The sequence below is a fragment of the Myotis myotis genome, unplaced genomic scaffold (assembly GCF_014108235.1).
Source record: "Myotis myotis isolate mMyoMyo1 unplaced genomic scaffold, mMyoMyo1.p scaffold_m19_p_1, whole genome shotgun sequence".
In the NCBI taxonomy this organism is placed as follows: Eukaryota; Metazoa; Chordata; class Mammalia; order Chiroptera; family Vespertilionidae; genus Myotis; species Myotis myotis.
Window position 1 is genome coordinate 146,830,869 of NW_023416313.1, and position 14,140 is coordinate 146,845,008.

The 14,140-nt window shown below is 43.8% G+C and overlaps 1 protein-coding gene across 1 annotated transcript in view; it reads left to right on the forward strand.

Moving 5' to 3' along the window:
* Window positions 1–14,140, forward strand: part of LOC118678492 (granzyme B(G,H)-like) — a 71,456-nt gene that overhangs the window by 40,840 nt on the left and 16,476 nt on the right. The window lies entirely within an intron of this gene.

A 14,140-nucleotide genomic window follows, 5' to 3' on the forward strand; every position in this document is an offset into this window, starting at 1 on the left:
CGTACCAACATCAGAATTATAGGGGTACCAGAAGGAGAGAGAGGGCAAGATATTGAAAACCTTTTTGAAGAAATAATGACAGAAAACTTCCCCTACCTGGTGAAAGAAATGGACTTACAAGTCCAGGAAGCGCAGAGAACCCCAAACAAAAGGAATCCAAGGAGGACCACACCAAGACACATCATAATTAAAATGCCAAGAGCAAAAGATAAAGAGAGAATCTTAAAAGCAGCAAGAGAAAGATAGTCAGTTACCTACAAGGGAGTACCCATACGACTGTCAGCTGATTTCTCAACAGAAACCATGCAGGCCAGAAGAGACTGGCAAGAAATATTCAAAGTGATGAATAGCAAGAACCTGCAACCAAGATTACTTTATCCAGCAAAGCTATCATTCAGAATAGAAGGTCAGATAAAGAGCTTCACGGATAAGAAAAAGCTAAAGGAGTTCATCACCACCAAACCAGCATTATCTGAAATGCTGAAAGATATTCTTTAAGAAGAGGAAGAAGAAAAAGGAACTCTTACCATTTGCCACAGCATGGATGGAACTGGAGAGCGGATAAATACCACAGGATCTCACTCATTTGTGGAATATAATGAACAACATAAGCTGATGAACAAGGACTGATCCAGAGACGGAGAGGCATTGATTGGACTGTCGGGACTTGGAGGGAAGGTAGGGGAGGGTGGGGGTAAGGGGGAAAGATCAACCAAAGGACTTATATGCAAGCATATAGGCCTAATCAATGGACATGGACAACGGGGGGGTGAGGGCATGAGCGGGGGGGTGGGGGGGTAGAGGGTAAAGTGGGGACAAGGACACATATGTAATATCTTAATCAATAAAAAATATATTTAAAAAATGTATTTTAAAAAATAAAATAAAATAAAAAGAATTGGAACTTGGAGGCCCAGGCAGGAGGGGGCTCCTTCACTCTCTAGGCCAAGCATGTTAAAGTCAATGGCTAACACGGGCCAAATAAAGTTTACGTTTATGTGGGCCACAAAAAAACAAAAGCTTCAGTTTTCATAGAAATGTAGGTTTATTTCAACAGACACATGCTGAATACAAAGGGCTGAAATAAATGAGTCATTGTTAACATAAAATAATAGAACATTTTATTAAAAATTAATATTTTTTCTTGAACATTAACTTACCAGACACTGAATAACTGCACAAATAAATAAGCACAACGCAAATAAACCTATTTATCTTGTTCTCTGAAAGCGAAATATTTCCTGTTGCTCACACCAAACAAGTCAGTCCAAGACTACTGACGTGGCTATCAGCTGCTAAAATATTCACTGCTAATATTAGTGGAGAGAAATGGTGTGCCTGCACATAAGACGCATCAGGGAAATGAATGCAACATGATTATAGTAATCAGTCATTAGTGAATGTTGTAGTTCATTATTAATAATCTATACTAATAAAAGGGTAATATGCAAATTAGATGGGGAGACCTTCCAGGAGATCTTCCGGACAAAGCCATGGTGGCAGGGACGAGGCAGAGGCAGTTAGGGGTGATCAGGCCAGCAGGGGTGGGGGGCAGTTGGGGGCTAGCAGGCCAGAAAGGGGGCTTCTGGGGGCGAGCAGGTCAGCGGTGGGGGCAGTTGGGGGTGATGAGGTCCGCAGCTGGGGCAGTTGGAGGTGAGCAGGCCGGCAGGGAAGGGCAGTTGGGGGCAAGCAGGCCAGCAGGGAAGGGCAGCTGGGGTTGAGCAGGTTGGCAGAGGGGGCAATTGGGGGCAAGTAGACCGGCAGAGTGGGGTAGTTGCGGGCAATCAAGCTGGCAGGGAGGGGCAGTTGGAGGAAAGCAGGCCAGCAGAGGGGGAAGTTGGGGATAGGCAGGCCAGAGCGGGGGGGGGGGGGGGGGGGGGGAGGGCAGTTGGGGTCGAGCAGGCTGGAAGGGGGGCAGTTGGGGGTGAGCAGATCAGCAGGCAGAGTGGTTAGGGGCAATCAGGCAGTCAGGCAGGTGAGCAGTTAAGAGCCAGTGGTCCCGGATTGCAAGAGGGTTGTCCCAATACCGGTTTAGGCCTGATCCCACAGGATCAGGCCACTAGTCTATAGATAAAAGCCTAAGCAACCAATACGACTAAATGACCAAAAAGACCAGAATGATCAGAACGACCAGTCGCTATGATGTGCACTAACCACCAGGGAGCAGACGCTCAACACAGGAGCTGCCCCCTGGTGGTCAGTGCACTCCCACAGCCAACCTCCCATGGCCAGCCAGCAGCATCCAGTGCCATTCCTTCTACACCCCAGCCGGCAACTGTTGCCTCCTCTCCTAACCCCATGGGGGCCTTCGGGCCCTAGGCTGGGACAGGGAAAAAGGGATGGGTGGTGATAGATGAGGCCCCTTTCCCAGGGGCCAGCGGCCAACCTCCCACGCCCCCACCCACCCCCTGAAGCAGGCAGGCCCCAATTGGCCCAGTGCTGATTGGCCCTGATCGCTGGCCAGGTCGATGAACCCCACCTGTGTACGAATTTGTGCACTGGGCCTCTAGTTATGTATAACAGGATATTGAAAAAATTAAGTTATGAAATTTTTATTAAAACATTTCTTACATACCGTTATATTGGCTGGGCTGCAAAAATATTCTTTGTGGGCCTCAAGTTTGACATGCTTGCTCTAGGCCAGGGGTGGGCAAACTTTTTGACTCGAGGGCCACAATGAGTTCTTAAACTGGACCGGAGGGCCGGAACAAAAGCATGGATGGAGTGTTTGTGTGAACTAATATAAATTCAAAGTAAACATCATTACATAAAAGGGTACGGTCTTTTTTTGCAATAGTTTTATTCATTTCAAACGGGCCGGATCTGGCCCGCAGGCCGTAGTTTGCCCACGGCTGCTCTAGGCTGTGATATTTCTTCCCAGGAAGAAAAGAGGGGAGCTGCCAGAGCTGGGAGAAATAGCATTTCTGAGATCCTACAAGGGCCTATAGTCACTCTAAACACAGTGCTCCTCCGGAGGGTGAATTTGCAACCCTCCAGCCCATGCTGGGGTCCAGTGGTTAGAAAATTGTTGCTTGCTCGTGCAGTAGTTATACCTGGTGGCTCCTCAGAGCTGGCACCCACTTCGGTTAATGGGCTCCTTCTCCATGCTAAGTGTCAGCCCCACCTGCATTCTTTCAGATCCATCTGTTATTAGAGAAATGCATGGATGGCCTTTCTCCATGTTAGTGTGACTGGAGTTCTTGTGGTGCTGGTGGAATAAGCATTTCTGGAGGCCCCATGGGAGAATGAGATGTGGTAGAAAGTTTATTTTCATGGAATTACATCCCTTGGTGTTTAAGTCCCTCCCCCTTACTACAGTCCAAGAAGATCTACCGCTGAGGATTCGACAGAGCGAAAACAGAGCCATAGTTCAGAGTTTCCATTCTATGATGCAGCTGGGTCTGATACAGCAGCAGGCTAGTTGCAGTCCATTAGTTTACTATAGTTGTTCTCAACCTTCCTAATGCCACAACCCTTTAATATAGTTTCTCATGTTGTGGTGACCCCCAATTTCATTGTTACAAATTGAACATAATTAAAGCATAGTGATTAATTACAAAACCAATATGTGATTACATATGTGTGTTTTCCGATGGTCTTAGGCTACCCTTGAGAAAGGGTCATTCGACCCCAAAAGGGGTCTGGACGCACAGGTTGAGAACCGCTGGTCTATTGTGTGTGGGGTCCACATGATCGTGGGCCGTGTGGGCAAATGAAGCAGCCAGAGTGTGCACCCCCTGCAACAAGAATCCCAAGAGAGGAAGAGCCAAGAGGAGGAACTCCTTTGTTTAGGACCTTATGTGTCAGAAATCTTCCCAAACTTGCAGTGGTCATGCCTACTCTGGCCAATGACCTGTTCCCAGGTGTCACTGACAGACATGTCCTCATTTCACCAGACTTTACAGGGCATTCATCTAAATTTCAGCTTCCTGGGAATTTTTTCTCAGTGGTGGCGGAGCATTATACCCTTGTAATGAAGCCAGTTATGAATAACTGGAAAGGAGCAAAGGGAAGGCCAAATATATAGTCATGCCATTTGTGCAGCTTTGCCATTTGAAATTAAAAACTTACAGCCCTGGCAGGTGGTTCAGTTGGTTGAAGCTGCAGTTACATCCCCAGTCAGAGCACATATGGGAGGCAACTGTTTGATGTTTCCCTCTCACATTGATGTCTCTCTCTCTCTCTCTCTCTCTCTCTCTCTCTCTCTCTCTCTCTCCCTCTCTTCCTCTCCCTCTCTCTCTCAAATCAATAAAAACATATCCCCAGGTGAGCAGTAAAAAAAGATGAAGAGATGTCAAGTGGATTATCTCTGATAAATGCTCTATTTATTTTCTATTACTGGGTAACAAATTACCACCATTTAGCAGCTTAAAATAACTGTTATCTCATAGTTCTATAAGAAGTCTGTGCAGGCTCAACTGGGTTCTTTGTTCCTGGTGTCTGAAGGCAAAAATCAAGGTTTCACCCAGCCTAGGCTTTCATCTGGAGGACTTGGAAGAGAATTGGCTGCCAACCTTATTCAAGATGTTGGCCTGACTTAGTTCTCGGCAGTTGTAGGGCCCCATCTCCTTGCTGTCTGTCATGTGGTGGAGGTGGCAGCTCTCAGCTCCTGAAGGCTGCCCTCATTCCTTGCCACACAGCCCCCTCAATCGTTCAGCCAGCAATGGTGCATTTCCTCTTCATGCTTCGGTTTCCTATGACTTCATCTTCTGCAACCAGAAGGAGAAAACTCTCTGCTTTTGAAGGGTTCATGTGGTAAGGTTGGGCCCACCTGGATCATCTCCCTTTTGCCATACACTCTAAAGTAATCACAGAAGTGCTATCTCATTATATTCACAGATTCCAACTGTCAGGGTCGACAAGGACAGTACCCTGTTGCACAGTTCTTGTCTTGTTGTAGGAATGAATTCAAACAAGAGACTACATACGCAGCAAAAGCAGGTGGATTTATTTGTAGGAGAGAGATACACTCAGATAAGACCTGAGTGGGCAACTCAGCTGGCCAAAACCAAACTGAGCACCCTGAGCAGGCAGCTCAGATGGCTGAGACCAACCGAGTGCACTAATATTTGGGAATTTAGAGGATTTATACCTGTGGGCTGGAGTGCCCCATAGGCAAGGAGCAAGTCATCCCCTCCCTCATGTCTCAAAAAAAATATTTCTTTAAGCTACAAGGCTCCTGCATCTAGGTGCTATGCCACCTGTTAAGCCACAACCTGGGGGACTCAGAATCTTTCCTGCTCACATAGGGGACCCTGAATCTTTCCTGCTCACCTACTTTGTCCATTTTCAGTTTGTCACATTTTTTCATTTATGTCCTCCAAGCCCCAGCTGCTTCTCCCAGGCTTTTCCCCCTCAAGAGACATAGGCCAAATTCATTTGGGAGGCTGAAGGGCATAGTTCTGACTTCTGGAGCTACTCTCTGCTGAATCTGGACGTAGAGGTGAGTTGGCCAGATATCCCTTACTCTCTGTCTGAGAGTGGTTGGTTAGGGTGGAGTAGAAGCATTATGCAGCCTGATCTAGTGGGTTTAGTGGCATGGGCTAATCAAAAGAGGATAGGGGTATTTCTGGGCCTGGGTGAAATTGTTGTGCCAATATAATTTGAGTCATTCTGAAACAAAGGAGACAAGGGTGTTTAGAATTCAGGATCTAAAATTAGGGTTACTAAGAGTCCCAATAGTATTAGGATAAAAGGAGTTGTCCATTGGAGGATGGTGGAAGTGAGGGGATTCCACCAACAGGGGTTTTATATCTGTTTTTGAAGTCCTTGTTTTGTGTGATGGGGCTTCTGATGTTATCTTGTAACTGGAGGGATTGATTAACATAGAGTATAGAAAGGGTTAAAGCAAGCCTCAAATGGGGTGTCTGGTGGTGTGTAGATGAACAAGCAAATGAAGGGAATGATTATATAGACATTTAAGAGAATTCTAGTTCTAGCCTGAAGGAAAAGTACAAAGCCACATGCATGGGTCAAACACTATAAAACAAACTTATAAAAGGAACAAGCTAGAATAGAGGCTGCTTTAAAATCTCGTTATTAATCCGTATCTTTTGTGAAATTTTCTTGAAAGGTAACTCCTTTTTTTAAGGGTAGTTTTAAATCTTCTAATGGCTCTATTGTCCAGGTTTTGGAGGACGATTCTATGGTTTGTTCTTTATCTGGATTGGAATACATCTTTACTGGAGTGTGGGGTATCCAGCTATCAGTGCCCAGAACCTTAATGGCTGTTGAAGCAGAAAGCACAACAGTACCAGTATACAGCCCTTTCCTGTTTTTTTCCCAAAATTATATTGCCTATAGAGTATTATGCAAGGGTTTGACCTTTTCTTCATTCTCCAACATCCAAAGCCTATAATGTCCTATTAGTCTCCCAAAGGCCCTTAGTTGTCTAGCTGTGATGGGTCCAGGTATATTTGTATTGTTTGTACTCTTGAGATAAAATTCTTTCTCCAGGTATGAGAATTAAGCCTAAGTAATTTACCTTTTGTTTTAAGAGCTGTGCCTTTTCCTTAAAGATTTTACATCCCCTTTCTGCCCAAAATTTTAAAGTCTGGATTAAATGTTCCTGCTTAATTCTTCAGTGTGGAACAGATAAGTTCATCAACATATTGCAAGATCTGTCCACCCCCCCCCCCAAGAGATAGGTTCTTTAAATCCTCTGCTAAAGCTTGCCCAAAGACAAGGGGGCTATCTCTTAAGCCTTGAGGAAGGACGGTCCAAGTAAGTTGTTGTTGAAACCCTTGTGTGTCTGTCAATTCAAAGACAAATAAAAATTGGCAGGCGGGGTCTAATGGCATACAGAAAAAGGCATCTTTTAAATCTAGCACTGAAAACCATTATGTTCCTCATGGTATTCTGCTGAGAATAGAATAGGGATTTAGAACAAGAGAGTGGATAGGAACTACTGCCTCATTAATTACTCTTAAGTCCCAAACAAATCAACAGTTCCCATCTTTTCTCTTTATCGGTAGAATAAGAGTGTTATGGAGAGAATTGCAGGAGATTAAAAGGCCATGTTCAAGGAATCTGGATATAATTTCTCGTAGGCCTGCTTTTGCCTTAGAATTAATAGGACATTGCTTCTTGAGGAAATTTTGTAGGACATTTTATTCTAATCATGACCAATTGTAATATGTAACCTGACTCAGTGTGCCTGCTGCCCAAACCTGTGGATCTATGTCTAAGTCTAGGTTTTCCTCATAGCTTATCTTAATTATTGATTCTAACATTAAAAGGCTGTTTCTTCAGGGCCAGAAAAGATTATACTAGTTCTCATTTTGGTTTCTCCCCAACAAAGGGGTGAGGCATTCAGGTATTGTTAGAAATGAATGTATGAAGATGGTTTTTTCTCCATTCCCATTACCTGTCTGGTTTGTGAGAAAAGTTTCCCAGAGTAGGAAGTTAGCACAGAGTAAGCGGTTCCATATGAAGAAGGAAATTAACAGGCCTACCCGTCACATCAAAGGTGACCCTTAGCTCCATCCAGGTAATGTCCATGGTTTCAGCAGCAGCTGACAGAGAATGAGGGCCCCATGAATTCAAGGTCATTAAGGAGTGGGAATCTGACCCTCAGGCCTTTCAGCCCTCAGGGCAGTCCCATTTCCAATGACCTATCATGTTATAATAGAGAGCAAGGTCCACAGGAGCCCTTCCGTGGGCATTCTCATTTCCAGTGCCCAGGTTTCCCACATCGGGTGACAAACACCAGGAGGGCCAGGAGGGCCTTTTTGTCTCTGGCCTAAGCATTGGCGGGGCTTTCCCTGCTGTGGCCGGTATCCTTATAATACAGCTAATACTTGTGCCTGCTTTTCCCTCCTCACTTTCCTCCTTTGTCTGGGCCCTCTCCTCCTCCTTTTGGTCTCCACTGTAAAAGACTGCGCTGGCTGTTAAAATATCAGCAATGGGAGTGGATGAGCCCATGCCCAATTTCTGTAATTTCCTCCTTGTGTCTGAGGTGGATTGGGTTATAAATCTGTCCTTTAGCACTATAGACCCTGCCATAGGGTCATTGGGATCCAGGTCAGTGAATTTAACAATTGCCTCTCTCTCTTTCTAAAAATGGCTGTAGGATTTTCCTGATGCTCCTGATCAATCATAGCCAATGTATTATAATTGACTGGTTTTTCCTTTGCTCCCTTCAGTCCCTGAAGTAAACAATATAACATATGGTCCTGAGACTGTATGTCTTTTTCAGAATCATAGCCCCAGTTTGGGTCATCCCAAGAGATAGCCTCGTTTCCCAAGGGGTAGTTCGGATTTTCGGCATTTAATCCAGTAGCATATTCCCTTCCAATTCTGCAAACCATATCTTTCTCAGAGCCAGTTAATGCCTCATGTGGAAATAGATTAATGTCTCTCCAATTAGATTGAAAGACGGGGTGATTTTTCTCTATTCATTTATAAACTTGTCAGGGTCATCTGTGAAGCTTTCTACTTTTTCCTTGATTGTCATTAAATCTTGCATAGTATGGGGAACTTGTACTCTAATTACATCCCGAGGTCCCATGGCCTCTAGTAATGGGAAGTGATCCTTGGGTGAGATTCCTGGGTATGGAGGGGCTGGGCTCCCTGAAGAGTAGGTGGGGTTTAGGACCATTACAGCAAGCATGGCAGCGTCTAGTTTGAGACCCTTACATATGCTAGGGTCGTTTTGTAGAGCCATGAACGCTTGGACATAAGGCACCACTGTCCACTTGCTCTGTCAGCAGCAAAATAAATCAAGTTGTAAAATTGTACTATAATTTAGACTGCCTTTTTCAGACCATGTTTCCTGATCCTCTAAATTATAATGAGCCAGGATGTGTTCCAGAAAAAGATGAATCTATTTCTTTTTAGAGTTTGGGGGTCAAATTTATCCCATTTCTTCAAAATACATTGCAAAGGAAGGTCTTAGAGAATAGAGGTGGTATTTTCTATCTGTATGAGATTAAAGAATAAAAATACTAGTTAACTCCAGACCTCGGACTAGCTAGCCTTACCCTGTGTCTCTGTACCCTGTCTGTATTATGAGGGCAGGCTTACCAACGATCTCCATTATGACTAGTTATGGAGAGTATGGATTACTCTGTCAGGCAGGGGACTTTTTCTTCTCTGCTGAGGAGTAGGCATTCCTACCTCCTAGCCACCATAGACCTCAGACTAGTATGCCTTACTTCATGGTCCATGCGCTGACCTACAAGGAGGCCTTCTCTATTTTTCCTATGATGTCATCTCCATAATTTCTGTACCTCTCTAAAGTGGACTCCTGTGGGATATACCCCTATTCTTGCCATCCTGGTACTGTTCCCTAAAATATGCTTTCTGGGCTTGCTAGAGCCCATGATCTTGTAAAAATGGAAGGATGACTATTCCAGCTAATTGGCTTAAAGATGGGTTTGATCACGCTCCCCGTATGTTTTATTATGAGAATAAAATAATGTAACCCATTCTTTGTGGGCACTGGATGAAAGAGAAAGTTGCCACTTAGTCTGAATTATTTCCCCTGTACTTTTATTTCTGGGCCTCCCTGGTCTCATGCATGTTAAATGCCTAAAGAAATGAAGGAGGCCATGTTTACTCAAAAGAAAGGTGGGGAGCCTAGACTCAGGAGTAACTCCAAGGATTTCCCTACAGTTGCAAATTAAGGATCTCTTACAGCCCCCATCCGCCTTTTCTAGATATCAGGAAAAGCTCTTAAGAGTGTGAAAGTCAGGGATCAGTAACATATAGGGTGGAGTAAAAGAGACCTGAGTCTCATGCAGTCCAGAGATAGTGTGAACAAAGGGGCTCCATTGGCAGGCTCAAAGAAGTTGGACAAAGAGACAGAGCATAAGGCCCTCAACATGCTCGTAAGTTATGGGGCTTATACCATGTCCAGGTACAAATAAGGACATGCTTATTAAGCATGTTAGGCCAATGTCTCTCACAATGGTGTTGAAAAGTGCAAGTGAGAAGGGTAGTATCTGTCTCCTTCTCAGGGAATTGGAGCTCATATTTCTCTAACATGTGGTGTCTGCTCCTATTTCTGCAGCATATGCAACAATCTCCCACAAAGTACTATTTATACCAAGAGGATGGTGACAATATAGATCCAGAAGACCAGGTGGGCAGGCAAGGCACATTAAATCATAACAAGGCATGTGTGAAAAAATAATGCTCCGAAGTGAGGGTGTGAGGAAGTCATGACTGTGAGCAGAATCCTTAAGGGGTCACTGTAATTGGTCAAATTGTGCTGGCTATGGAAGGGTGTCCCAAAGGCTGGTCATCCCCACTCCTCTTACGTGTCTCGGTTTCTCTCACTGGCAGTGAGGACCCAGAGTGCCAGGTGGTCAACCTTCAGATGCACCCCCCCAGCTGGATCAAAGTTTAAGTACAAGTGTATTCTGGAGTCCTTGTATGGCCCTTACAAATCCTGAGGAGGACCTGAGGGTGTCCGCTGCACAGGTCAGAAAGAAGCTGTGCCTCTTGTCTTCAGCACTAGTTCATCATCAGACACTCAGTGTTGCTTTTGTTTTTCACTCACAGTCCTTTCTCCCCAGTTAACTACAATTACTGCCTTGCCCTAACAATCTTGGACATAAAGCAGAGCAAATCGCCTCTTCTCTGACCTTGTGATCACAGGACTTACAGTTTTGAAATCTGAAAGCTGAGCCACAGCACCAAAAGAGAACAGTATGCAATGGGGGTCTCTGGCCAGGAATAATCTCTGGCCAGAGACAGTACTCTAGGCCCATAGTGCTAGTCTTGCTTGTAGAAATGAATTTAAACAAGAGATTACAAATGGCAGCAAAAGCAGGTGAGGATTTATTTGTAGGAAAGAGATAGGACCTGCGCAGGCAACTCAGCCAGCCAAAACCGAACAGAGCACCCTGAGCAGGCAGTTCGTCTGGCTGAGACGGAACCAAGTGCGCTGATATTTGGGAGTTTAGAGGATTTCTACCCATGGGCTGGAACACCCCTAGGCAAGGAGCAAGTCACCCCCTTCTTCTTGTCTCAAAAAATACATCTTTATCCCAGCTGGTGTGGCTCAGAGGTTGAGCATCAACCCAGGAACCAGGAGGTCCCTGGATCAATTCCTGATCAGGATGTGTGTCTGGGTTGTGGGCTCAATCCCCAGTAGGAGACATTCAGGATATAGCCTATTGATGATGTTCCTCTCTCATCGATGCTTCTATCTCTCTATCCCTCTTACTTCCCCTCTCTCTAAAAAAAAGTATTAATAAGCTAAAAGGCTCCTTCATCTATGTGTTATGACACTAGTTAGACCACATTCTGGAGGGCTCTGAAGCTTTCCTGCTCCGTCGGGGCCTACACGTCCATTGACTATTTTCAGGTTGTCACATCTCGCACTTATTTCCTACAAGCCCCAGCTGCCTCCCCCCGGCTCTCCCTGCCCATATCTTTCTATCTGCCTACTCTAACACAGCTACAATCAAAGAGGAGGAGACTATACAATGGTGAGGCTCACTGGGATGCCTTTTAGGATTCTGCCTACCACAAATATCATGAACTCCAGAAGTGGTCATAACAAAGTTTTTAAATGGAGCTGGGGAGAAATGTGAGGTAGCGACAGCTCAAAGTCACCTGAAGAGTTGAGTTTGGGATATCTCCCTCCACGGACATTAGTCCTTCTCTGTATTGGGTTCAAAATCACTCAGACTCTCAAAATCACTCAAACATAAACATCAGCCCAATTAGAAGGCACATAAGCCTTGATAGAAGCAAGAACAAGTTCCTGAGCAGGAAGAACTATGAGCAGACCAAGGGGAACCTAAGAACAAGGCTCACCTGTCTGACCTGGGAGGTCAGGATAGAGTGGCCAAGGGCCTTTGGGATCACCAGATATCAGCAGAAGGTCTAGACATCCAACAGGCTTTCAGTGAATTAAGAAAAGGACAATTTTCTTCCCCATCAGCTTTTCTAAGAAGTTTGAAGATTGGGTCAGTCTCCAAAGATTGGGAAAATCTAGGCTAGTAGGAGGCAAAGTAGAGGAACTTAATAAAGAGAGAAGAGATTGAACTAGTGATCTGACACACTGTCAACTGAGTATTAAAGCTTAGTCCTTAGCATCCAGCTAAAGGGGAACAAGGTGAGGATCAGCTCTCCCTCATCAGAGAGCTGCACTCAGAGTCACCAGGACTTACAAATCTGAGCGGGTCACGTTGTAGTCATCAGCCACGTTACATCTGACAATGTATACACAACAGATTTCAGCAAAGTACCTTGATCTAACTTAACGCACACAGTGTGATAATTTTCTGACAGAAGGAAGAAAACTATTTTGATGAAGGAAGAAGAGCTGACAAGATCAGCCAGAGGAGCTGGGCTTCCCAAGAAGGCTGCCCAGGGCAGGGGCTGCTCTGCACATGCAGGTTTATCCCCAGAGGTGGAAGAAGAGTGAGAGCTTGGTGCCCACAGCCTCTCCCAGCTGTATAGGTTCTGATACCTCACTGCTCCTTACTGTATTGTTCTTACCCTATTGTCTCTATTGTCAGAAGCAAATAATGGAAGAAACCAAGAGCTTTGTTTCCCAGGCAGTGCAGTGGCCAGGCTGAGAAGCCAAGGGAGGAGTCTGGACTCTATCTAGATAAAGTTAAACTAGGAGAGTTTGGTGGTAGAAACGATGAGGGGAGCAGTAGTGATGTGGTAGCTTTTTATCTGGTCTGCATTAAAACTTATAAAAAATTCTATACCAGCCCTCTGCAACATTTTTATTATTCACCATTTATTATTCAGCATTTTAAAAATTGTGTTTTAATAGGTTTACTTGATGCAAAATTTAGGTTCCAAAAGCATAAAAAAACCCAAATACACTCCTCTCAATTCTGACTCCTAATCATCCTGTTTCCCTCCCTGGAAGAAACAAATCAATGATATGTTTTTGAAATTTATCTATGTTAACACATGTATGTATAGTTCATTCATTTTAATGGGTGCACAACATCCTAATGTATGCAAATAACACAATTTATCCATTCTCAGGAAATTTAGGTAATTCCCAATTTTTTATAATAAAAAACAATTCTAGTGAGCATTCTTTATCATGCTTCTATGTTTACTTGTACAGAAATGTTGGTTGGGTATATCCTTAAAGTGTTATGGCCACGTTATAGAATATACCTGCCTTCAGTTGTCTTTGGTATTGTTCAATTGCTTGACAAAGTTTTTGTTCCAATTAATACTCCCAACAATGCTTAGTATTGTAAAACTTAATAATTTTTGTCAGTCTACTTGGTGTGAAGTGGTAAATCATAGAGCTTTTTATTACCATTTCCCTAACTACTGGTGAGGTCCTTTATACTTTCAGATACTTATTAGTCATTTGAGATTGCTCTTCTGAGAATGTCTGCCACATTCCTTGTACATTTACATTTGATTTATTTTCCTTAAGGTTTTCAAAGACTTCTTTATATATTTTAGATACCAATTTTTCAGCAGGTTATTGTAAATATCATCTACCAATCCAAGTTTTTTGCATCACTGTTATGAGGCCTTTGGTTAAATAGACGCTTTAAATTTTCAAAGACTCCAAACTACTAATTTCGGCCTATTGTCTTGGAATTCTACATATTTTCTGAAAAGTAGAAAAAAACTAATTGTTGGCAAAATTTCTCATTATTTCTCATAATGCTCAGGAACTCCAGAACCTCCAGGTGTGTAATTACCGTGAGGTAAATTCCTGAACATATCAGGAAACATTTCCATCTTCAACTGTATGTTTGCATGATGTGTTGGAAGTGTTGCCTCCTCATAAAAGTCTTCCCCAACCCTATAGAAGGTCAGGCTAACCGGTCACATTCTCTCATAATTTTTTCCTACAGTATACATGATACCATTCATAATCACGCCTGTGTGTTTATTTGGCTAATGTATGTCTCACTCCTCAAGATTAGAAACTAAATCTGTTATTGCTCACCATTTATTTAGTAGAATGCCACACACAGAGAAAGTGCTTAACACATCCTTTCTGAATGAAACTATTGCCCAGGCATGGACTTTCCATCTCCATCTGTGTTATGTAAAAATACTTCCCTGGCAGACTCTCTAGTGTTCCTATGATTTGGCTCCCTCATGTCAGTTCAAACAATGAAGAGTCTCAGAATTTGCAGAAAATAACATTTCTGACTTTGATCTCAGGGGCACCGTCATCTCTCAGTGA